An 11,408-nucleotide genomic window follows, 5' to 3' on the forward strand; every position below is an offset into this window, starting at 1 on the left:
GTCTGCAGTACCCATTTTGTTGGATGACTATCTCCATGCCCCCTTAGATTAACCCAGTAATTAGCCACCAGCTGTTTCCGACGCAACCACAGTGGCATTTCACCTGCTTCCACTTGGAGTGCACACACTGGGGAAGTTTTAACTGCTCCTAAACACACTCGTAAAGCCCGAGCTTGTATAACATCTAGGTCCGCCAGCACAGATTTTGCTGCTGATCCATATACGATACTTCCATAGTCTAATCTTGATCTAATTAAGGCTACATAAATATATTTCAGAGATGCTATATCAGCTCCCCACTCCAATCCTGCAAGACACCTCATGACATTTATCACTTTTTTACATCTACTAACAACATATCTAATATGCTCACTCCATGTTAACCTCATATCAAAATATACTCCCAAAAAACGAAAACTCACAACTTTCTCTAAATTAATTCCATACAATTTCAAATTGCATTCCCTGAGTTTCTTTCTTGTAAAGAGCATAGATTTTGTTTTTTCAACTGAAAATTTAACTCCCCACTTTGTTCCCCACTTTTCAACTTGATTAATTCCATCTTGCAGATGGAGTAGATTCGGTCGGGTCTAGTGAATTCCATATATGTTGAATTAAAACACACTCGGCACTGAAAGCAATGATTAGTTCAAACCGCTTTAATACAGAGTTTTAGCGCTTTAGTACAGAGTCTGTAGGAACGCAAAGACAGTATGTGCGGACCGACAGGGGATGCCCGGCATATAGGGAAACTTATCTTTTACGCTCATTAACACAATGATACTTTTCCCCCAGTAACCTTGATATTTTAGTTTGTTAGCATGCCTAAGATAAGACACCGGGCCCAATTGGTCTGCAGCATGAGAGAGAGAAAGTGGGAGAGAGGGGGCCCATCTCCTGTTTATGGAACCGTCCTGAACCTTTACAGAATTGCATAGAGTACTTCAAAGCACACGTCATTATCTCATTATCTGCTTGAGATTTATGCATTTTAATAAAGAGAATGTTCTCTTCTCACGCGAAGGTAAGAATATGGGAGTTAGTCATTACACATGAAAAACTGTTAAAAGAATACATTTTTAATCACTTATATTTTAGGGTATATAATGTAAAACAATTATTTAAACAGCATATTCTTCTACACCTTCTTGTATGGAAATGTATTACTCGTACACACAAAGGTTCTGCACAATTATTTGTTGCCATGACTAATGGACCACTTTATTTGCTTTATTTTAATTTTAATTTATATAACGAATCCTGAAAAATTAATCCATTTTTTTCATCCGTTCAAAATTATGCGGAAACCGCAATGTAGCTCCAGTACATGAAATGCACTGAGAACGTAAAGAAAATAACAGTGTTTCCCCTTTATTCGAATAAATACGGTTTGACAAACCGTGACGCAAAATTTGTATTTTTGAAAGCGCTTATGGGATTTGTAGTCAATAAGTAGTTGTGATTAATGAATCGGATCTGGCGTTGGACTTCATTTCCCGAAAAAGCCATTGTCGAAACGTCATGCGGTGCCGTCTGAAACTTGTAAATATTTCCACACAACTGCGCGACCGAAGGGTAGGTTCATTTTTTGTCGCACCGAAGTTAATGTATGATGATTGCCAGCTAACTTTAACTTTATTGGAAATACGCTTCGCGTTGATGTCCGATAATGTCCATACATTTAACCCAACTGGCGAGAAACAGTTTGCATCAATAAATGAACAAGCTAGCGAGCTGTAGATACCATTAACTAGATAGCAAACAAGCTAGCTGACGTAAGCAAACTAGTTTGTTATAAGCAGGTATGCCACTCCCCTCCTGTTAATGTGGCTAATATTTAACGTCGTGAAGTCTGCAAGTCTCTATGACAAAGTTCCGTTATACTCCATCATAAATGTGTCTTGTTTCCAGCCACCTGTTCTATTATTTCAACATCTGTTGGCTAGCATTAGAAAAAAAACATTTCGATTCTTTGTTTTGAGCGAGATTTTATTTATTTTTATTTATTTGTGTTGCTTAAATAACTCTCTCGTTATAAGCCACTGTCCGTTTAGCTAACTAAACCTGATGGTCGGCATGTTTGCTTTCTCTGACTGTCCCTCAAATTTATATCAATTGTATAGCGGTCGTGTTTACAGTGATCCACTTCTGTTAGCAGCAATATCTAGCTTGTTGCCTTGGCTGAATTGATTGGTCTGACATTTTTGTTACTACAGTTTACAGTACACTTACAGATTGGCAGGTAAATTTAATATCTTTAGTGTCAGGCGTTATTCCATCTTAATGTTCCAGACTTTATTATTATTGTGGTGATGTATACAGTAAGTACTGTACGTATAGTGTATGTTGTACGTACAGTAGTGGTGACAACGGACAGCCCTGTTTCGTGCCTGGATGTAGATTATAAATGGATGTGAAACTATGCCGTTTGTAGATATTGAGACTTATGGATTGTTATATGAATGTTTTCCTATTTTATGAATTTATTCTGACACAGACACGCACGCACACACACTCACACACAGACACACAGTCTCTCCTCTCTCACACACACACATATATATGCACGCACATACACACACAGACACATATATATATATATAGAATCACACACACACACACACACAGTCTCTCCTCTCTCTCTCACACACACACCCACACATATATATATATATATATATATTGGCACACACACACAGTCTCTTCTGTCTCTCTCTCTCTCTGTCACACACACACACACATAGTCTTTTCTGTCTCACACACACATATATATGCACATGCATGTGCACACACACACTCGCAGTCTTCTCTCTCTCTCTCTCTCTCTCACACACACACACAAAATCAGACTCTCCTCTCTCTTTGTCTCACACACACACACCTATCTATGCACACACACACACACACACTCAATCTCTCCTCTCTCACACACATAGTGTCTCCTCTCTCTCGCACACAGACACACACATGTATGCATTGCACATGCACACAAACTCGCACACGCATATATATATATGCACACACACACAGTCTCTTCTCTCTCACACACACACACATATTTCTATGCGCACACACACTCACAGACACACACACACGCACACAGTCTCTTCTCTCTCTCTCACACACACACACTCTCAGTCTCTCCTCTCTCTCTCACACACACATACATGCATTGCACACACACGCACACAGACACACAGTCTCTCCTCTCTCTCTCACTCACTCTCTCTCTCACACACACTCATGGTGGAACATGGACAGAGATAGTACATACAGTCATAAGGGTGTTGTAGTTTGTACACAGTCCCAGATTCACTGTCACCAATTCTGCTAGCTCTCCCTCCTGTGCCTGGGGAGAGGAGGGGGGCCATGCAGCTCCCCTGTCCCTTTAGGAGGGGGGGGGGGGGAAGTCTCTTATTCTACACATGACTTTGGGCTTTAATATTGTCTTTGTTTTCATTCCTATTCAGCATTACGGTTTTTTTTTTGTTTGTTTTTTTTAAGCAAAACGACCACACTTACCAAAAAAAAAAAAGAAATCTTTTAGGGTCCTCTTCCTCTTCATTGTTAAAACTGACTGTTCATTAAGCCTCTGAATGAATGAACAAAATGAGCTTAAGTTAACTAAAACTGCCAGTTATCCAAGTTACTCAGATATCTTCCACTTATTGTACAAACGTAAACTCATCGTGTTCCGAACAAAACACGGGGAAGCGGCCGCTTCCACAAGAAGTGAACGTCCGTTCAACGTTAGTTTTTATCATGAGGAATGTGGCTTATATTTTTAGGCTTTATGTGCGCTAACAGTTACTGGCTGCTAAAGTTCGCTTAATTTCAGCTTATTTACACAGTTTCTGATGTGATGCCTGCCTGAGAAGCTAAAAACAGCAATTTCAGTCCACCAAGGCGACACCCAGCTAATCCTGCTTAACAGACAGTTTAGTAAATACACATAAAATGTTAGCTAACTCAGAATTGAACTTTTGAAACTTACCGAGGAGAAAAACAATTTGACGGAATCGGAATGTTCAAGACGAATGCGATTAGCGCCATTACAAACTCTGTTTGCGTGATAGCGCGCGTTTGATGACGTCTGATCATTGTTACAAGCTCATTGTAATCAGCATGTATTTGTCAGCCTTTAAAAAATAGACTTTAATGTTATGGTGGAGTTCTGATACTTGCTCTGCTGTAATGTCATTTTTTGTCCAGCAGAGGGAGGCAAATCCTTCACCTGAACTCCACCGTAACATTAAAGTCAATTTTTAAAAGTCTTTTAAAGTGTAGCACCGTACACTGATTCCACCTATGCAGTCCTTCCAACTCCCTTTAAACAAAGATGTTCATGCGTCTGTTGCATTTACATAATGTATGTTCATATGTAACACATTTTGGTGATTTTAAGCACCCCCCCCCCCTTTTTCTCTCCAGCTTGTCTGCAGCCCAACGAGCTGATCAGGGTAGCACTGTGGCTGTCTAACAGATGGGCTGACCATGCAGGAAGTCCCCAGATGGAGGCGCTGTGTAAGCATGAGTTTGGTTTTGTTTGTTTTTGTTTCTATGCACCACATTTGGTGTATATTAGTGTATTACTACTGCCAGTCTTACATACTGCTACCTTTCTGCAATCAAATGAGTTCATTTGATTGCGTAGTAGTATGGGGGACTGTCAGTAGTAATGCACTAATGGAGAGTGGGGCCCAGTCAAAATTTTTTTTTTTTTACCTTCAGAAAATTTTGAAATTTGCAAAAAAATATTATAACCCCCCATGTTTTATTCTCGGAATTTTCGGGGGGCCAGATTGCCTACCCCTCCACACACACCACACACACACCTCCCCCACCCTTGGGGACCACCAACGTTGCTCAGGTGCGGTCTTGGGGAATCGAACCATCAACCTCTACCTCCTGAGGATCGGTCCAGCCCCCTACGCCACGTAATCCTTTGCATTTATCGCTCATTTTTTTGTGCACTTACACAGCACAACGGACTAAAGCTGCGCAAACTGAAAAGGGGGAAAGCAAGGCTTGAACCTCTGACCTTGGTAGTGGAAAACGAGAACCATTCCTCTGCACCACTGTAACTTTGACGTTTTTTTCTGTTTTTCCTGCAGTGACATGAAGACAGTCAGACCTCAGAAGTAGAAACTGAAGGGACGAACCGGGATTCAAACCCTGAAGCTCAGCGTTCCGAGCATCGGACAATTCCTTTACGCCACTGTCGTGTTAGCGGTTGCGCGGCTGCAGAAGTGGCCTGATGATGAGACAACCCAAGTATAAGCGACACAAAGACAAAGGGGGGCTCGAACCCCCAACCTCTGCGTCCGTAGGCAAAGACAATACCGTTGCGCCACCTTCTCTTCTGTGAATCGGCCGGCTCTTCTGTGGGTAGAAGAAGATGACACAACAGAAATATTTCCAAAAAAAAAAGAAAAAGCTGGAACCCCCCCGGCCGTGGCTGGCTCAAATCTGCTGGGCGTGATGCAGTGAATGGAAGCTGATGAGAAACGCCACCATTAATAAAATTATGCGGGACTTGAACCCTCAAGCTTCTGATCCACAGACCAAGTCACTAACCACTACACCACAGTGGATTTGTTGTGTTGAAGGCTGATTCAGTAGATATAAGACTTTGATATCACAGAAACTTTGCCTTCATCTACTAACTTTGGACCTGAAGGTGATGAACCTTGTTACGTATGTCTTACAGCTGGTTCTTAGAGCCACAGCAAAGAGGTGAGATCGGGGAAGAGCCAGACAGACAGAGCAGAGCGGGGATTGAACTTGCTACCTTGGGTTTCGTGGAACAGGGTACTCTGTCTTGCGCCACGAAACCCTTCAAGAGTTCCTGGGTGCTCATTAGTGAACTTATTCTCAGACCCATCAGAAAAATGAACTCTAAGAAACTGGCAAAATATAAACTGACACCCTAACATATTTTGGCTTCTTTAAATAATGCTTTTGATTCATTGAAGGAATTCCTTTGCATTTTGATTTATAATTAGAACAACAGGTGACTGACAAGTCCCGTTCAAACAGATGACCTAATTAAAGGTGTAATGTTGTTGCATCTTATAGGTGTGCATGAAAGTGATTAGTTGGTTATATTTTTAATGCCTTTGAATGTTTTCTTTCACAAGGATGAAAAATGAGATTTAATCTAGCCAGTAATGTACTATGGAGAACACTCATATTCTGTTTTTATAAACTGCAGTGGATATGTATTGGGGACAGGGCTTGTAAATGCATTTTATTCTCTTTTAAATAATGAAATGAAATTAATTGTGTTTTGGAATTTTATTCTGCAATTCCATTTCAGTCTTGAAAGTTGTGCTGCCATTGCTGAATAAAAATAATGCACAATAAGAACAGTGAGTTTCGGTTTCAGTAGATCTTTATTATCCCCAGAGGGCAACTTGTGTGCAGCATTAAAATCCACATACATTTTGATAACCATACAAAAAACAGACTTGTACATTGCAACATTTTTTAAATTGGACTTCCTATGCTGTAATGTCGTTTTCTGTCCAGCAGAGGGAGGCAAACTCCTGACATTACATTGTATTACATATATTCAGCAGACATTTTTATCCAGTGATGTACAATAAGTGCATACCAAAGGTCATTGGAACAACTACAAAACACAGGTCCAATAAGGTACAGTACTCATTTTGTAACAGTTATTCATAGCCATGAACACATTAAGTTCAGTACACACATTAAACATTACTCTAACCTAACCTATGCTAAGTAAAACTAGGAGGCATGACAAGCTACAACATCAAAATAATGATACAAAGTACAGTATAAGTGCTGGATGGAGGTACATGTAACATGAAATTGGCACAGGAGGTACATGTGTAGCATGAAAGAGGGGGATTTAAGTGATAAAAATGATCCCAGATTCATCCGAATGGCAGGGGTGCAAGTGGCCCTGTTGCCACAGAGCGAAGTGGTTGAGCTGGCGTGTAGGATTGAATCATGTCCTGTAAGTAGCCGGGGGCCGTCCTGTTGGCTGCAGGGTAGGTGAGGGTCAGACTTTGAACCTGGTCCTGGCAGTGACCGGTAGCCAGTGGAGTGAACTCAGCAGAGGAGTGACATGGGATAACTTGGGAAGGTTGAAGGCGAGTCGGGGAGCAGCATTCTGAATCGGGACATGTGAAGCGCCCAGCACCGATTCCCCCGAAGCACTCCCCTCAGCTCCTTTAAAAACAGAAGGGACCAGTTAAAAGCATTTAAATTGATAATCAAACCAATATATGTAAAGTGAGATGCATGTATACTGTATTTTGGTACAATCTATGTATTAGGCTATGTATAGTTTTGTTTTTAGTCACACACTAAACAGAGGTAAACCAGTAGAATGTGTGTGTTTTTACTACCATGGAAAAGTGAAGACCGTAAAATTAATCCTTAACATGCATGTGATTTACAGCAATGTGCATGCAAACACCACGAAAATTGGGAGCAATCAGTTTTTAGCAATAATCCGATTAAGTATCTGCATGGTTCACAACAACACGATTTCTCTAATACCTGGGTTTTACATGGATTCTTTTAATAATCATGTAAGGCCAATTAGTTGCGTCCAAAAATAATTACTTCACATCGCTCTGCGTTTTGCTTCCGCTTCTTCTTCGCTTTGTTTGATACTGGTTTGTTAAACTTCCACACGCATTACTGCCCTCTGCTTGTCGTTAAAAAAAAACACAACTGATCCTCAGATGTATCCGTGCAAGTCTGGTTGCATACAAACAAATCCAAAGCTTTCCTTTCAAATAGTTACCGCTTATTCTTATCTGAACCAAGAAACGTTTCAAAAGAAACTCATAATTCTGAAATAAAGTTGAATACCATCTTACTTTCCTGTATTTTACATTATAATAACATGTTGAATCGTCGCAGGCATGCCACACGCTCATACCCACCTGAGTGTTTCCCTACCATCTTTAAACATCGATTAAAACCACAGTGCCTCAGACTAAATCATGCTGGTTTAACTGTACTTGATCCTTTTCCCCTGCATAAAGATATACAAACAACATCCAGGTCACTGCGTCTGGTGAACTTCCGCATATGCAGTTTTAAAATGTCAAAATTTAAAGCCGACTTTCCTACGTTCATGTGCACACACAAATCGAAAATTTACGCAAACATATCGGAGTTAATGTAATGTTTTCTCAGATTCTTACCATACCCGATTAAGGTAATACATCAAACGTTTACATCAAACCTTCCATAGCCGGATTATGGCCTCAATCTTATTAAAACCGAATTGTGCCTAAACGTAGCCGAGAGCTGTGTTTTCCTGTGCTTTAATTGTGATTGATGACAGGTGCGCGGACAGCCGCCTGTTGCAGGTGCGTTTTATGTCCACAAGAGGGAGCCACCTCACCTATTCGTTTATACAGTTAAAGCCAGCCATCGTAAATAAAATAATTAATGAAATGTCATACAACGCTGTACTAAATAATAATAAATAATTACAACATTTTGGTCATTTTGACAAAAGAATCTGCGCTGATGCACTCCCATTCTAAATGTTACAATGGTAAGCCCTTAAGTAGATTTTGAAAAGCGTTGTATTGGTTTAATCGCAAATGTTTTGCAAGCATGGCAGTTTGTATTTTCATACCCTGGAGATCTGGAAACTATTTAATGTTTAACAGACAGGTGATTTCCAGCAAGCACATGTTAATATTAATTCTTTGGATCAGATTGTAAAAGAGAGCAGTCTTTCCAGTCTATAATGGGGATTACGGACTCCATATTAACACAGTTCCAGGAAGACAACTGACTCCAACACGGAAATTTATTCAGGTAAGATATTCAGCGAAACACTAAAACTGTCTAGTAAAGATAATGAACTCTCTCACCAATATGTCCTCAGGTAAGATAGCCAACTCCCCATTCACACAGCCTAGGCAGAATAACTCCCATACTTATATTTCCTCAGCAATATTATAGTGAAGATAATGAACTCCCACACCAATAGGTCCGCAGTTAAGTGAACTTTCATTTATACGGAGATAATCAACTCCCATTCTGACACATCCTCAGCAAAGCTAATAACCTACCACACTGACATAAGAAGGTATACCAGGTATGATGAGCCTCATTGTCCCACATGGCTCATCGTAACCTATACACTACACTTACACTTGGATCCTCCAGTTACACTACAACACACTCCTTTTGCCTCCTCCATATTAAATTAGATGTTTGTTCTGGTTTTGCTAAGTACTGAGCTTATATACATGTCCTGTAGTCTTTTCCTTACCGTCTGTGCACTTTATCATATCACTCAGTGGTTAATGATTGACCCTGCCTGTGCTGAATGTTCATTCCTGCTGTACTACTCCTACTGAAATAATTTTATTTGTGTTCATCAGGATTATACATACCATGTCCTCCAGCTGACCTCCCAAGAGCAGCAGGATATGTGTATGGTGATAATTTTGTGTAATTATTACAGTACAAAATTTATCACCAGAGTAACATCCTTTAGCATCAAAAATTGATAGCATTGATACTGTATCTTTCCTTTAAAATAGGCATCTCTTTGCACAAACACTTACCATTGCCAGCGCTGACCTCTCCAGGGAAGCGGGTGTTACTGGTCGACCTGTCACATCGTCTCTCCAACGGACCTACCTCATTCGCCTGTCCTACCAGTGACTTCCGCATCAGCAGGTGCAAATGTACGGTTGCAACTGTGCAATTCATAGCATCCCCAGAACTCTGAAAGCACTGTCTCATGCATCATAGTTAAGTCTACAATCAGTAATGTCAAAGTGAGACAACAATGTAAGGCCTGCAGGGGGACTGAACCAAGATCTTTGTTGAGGATGAAACCCTTGTACACTGTGTGATGTGCCTTCGCTAAGTACCTCTATTAAGATAATTACCCTTTCAACAGAGATACCTGGGTTGAGGAGTGTTTTTCCTCGTTGACATTTAAGACTGTAGACTTAACTTAGAAGTCTGGATCACTGGTCTTAGGTTCCAAATGCCACAGCTGGTTAAAAAAAAGTCTTGTATAATAATAATCACAGCTTAGTGATGACAAAGAATTTGCATACTGATTAACAGTATCGGTGGTTGGAGGACCAAAATGTGCCTAGGTGCTTGAAAACATTTCCGATTGCTTTCATGAGGAAAATGTTCATCCATGACAATCAGGTCATTGAGCGTAGAGTTCTGGAGCACCTCAGTGAGTACATGCACTAGCATTCCCCCCAATCCACTAACCGTGGATACCATTGGTGCTCAAGTTGGGTGATTAGTGCCTGTCTCTCACTCAATCCAGCTCGGCCATCAGTACATTTGAGAGACAGAGATTAATCACACTCCTTGAGTGGGAATTGAACCCACATTTTCATGCTGGGAAATACCAGCGCATTTACCCTCTGAGCCACCCCAGAACTCTGAAAGCACTCTCTCATGCATCATAGACAAGTCTACAATCAGAAAAGTCAAAGAGGAAAAACATGTAAGGCCTGCAGGGGGACTGAAGCAAAATCTTCACCTTAACAGACGTAGTGGAGACACATCACATAGTGTGCAAGGGTTTCTTCCTCAACAAAGATCTTGGTTCAGTCAATGATCTGAAATGGCAGAAGGAATTAAACAGTAATAGCTTGATACATCACCAGCGAGTCATAAACTGGGGTAGGTACCCCAGCACAGGGCCAACTTGTCCCCATGTGAAGACACTCACTTGTCCATAATAAATATTCAGATATGTGCGTGTTATCCTTAATTTCTTACACTCTAAATATCTTTGTTTAACACATCATAACTGTGTCCTTTCCAGATTCAGGAACTCCACTGCAGTTTATTAATATTCCACATTAAACATTTGTGAACAAATTATTATTCATAAATATTTATGTTCTGGGTTTTGCACAGAAATGCACCAACAATCCATTTGAAAAAAAAAATGCAAAAAAGGAACGAACCTTCTTTTTCAACATTTAACTCTGATATTTCTATGAACTTCTATTTTTAGACCACAAGATGGCAGTATAAGACCACAAATGACCAAAAAACAAAAAAACAAAGGCTCTTCCTAGGAAACTCTGTGTATGCTAGGTCCTAGGAAACTGTATGCTGGGTTTTTTTTCCAGCCACAATTGCAATCCCAGAATTAACAAGATGTTCACTTTTATTAATTAGACACTTTTCATGTTTTGAAGGATTATTTACCCTTTTTAACCACGTTATGTTAGAAATAGCTATGCATGCCATGAAGAATAGCAGTACCACATTCGCATTGTGCTATATTGCAAATGGTTTATTTATTATTAATTATTTATTTAGACAATGCGGGTCACCATAGATGTCGTGTTACCATTATGTGCAAACCTGAATCCCTAATTCAGCAAATAATTGAACTAATTATATAA

The 11,408-nt window shown here is 40.2% G+C and overlaps 1 protein-coding gene and 1 long non-coding RNA gene across 3 annotated transcripts in view; one reads left to right on the top strand and one right to left on the bottom strand.

Annotated features, from left to right (window-relative positions):
* Positions 1–11,408, bottom strand: part of pus7l (pseudouridine synthase 7 like) — a 53,597-nt gene that overhangs the window by 18,309 nt on the left and 23,880 nt on the right. The gene's annotated exons all lie outside the window — the stretch shown is intronic.
* LOC118219321 lies at positions 1,502–6,375 on the top strand. Of its 2 annotated transcripts, none has more exons than XR_004763682.1 (3): positions 1,502–1,575; positions 4,432–4,524; positions 5,115–6,375. It is a non-coding gene; the product is annotated as an uncharacterized LOC118219321 (long non-coding RNA). The 2 variants fall into 2 exon arrangements; XR_004763683.1 differs by lacking the exon at positions 1,502–1,575 and adding an exon at positions 1,779–1,802.

The sequence above is a fragment of the Anguilla anguilla genome, chromosome 19, assembly GCF_013347855.1.
Source record: "Anguilla anguilla isolate fAngAng1 chromosome 19, fAngAng1.pri, whole genome shotgun sequence".
Taxonomy (NCBI): Eukaryota; Metazoa; Chordata; class Actinopteri; order Anguilliformes; family Anguillidae; genus Anguilla; species Anguilla anguilla.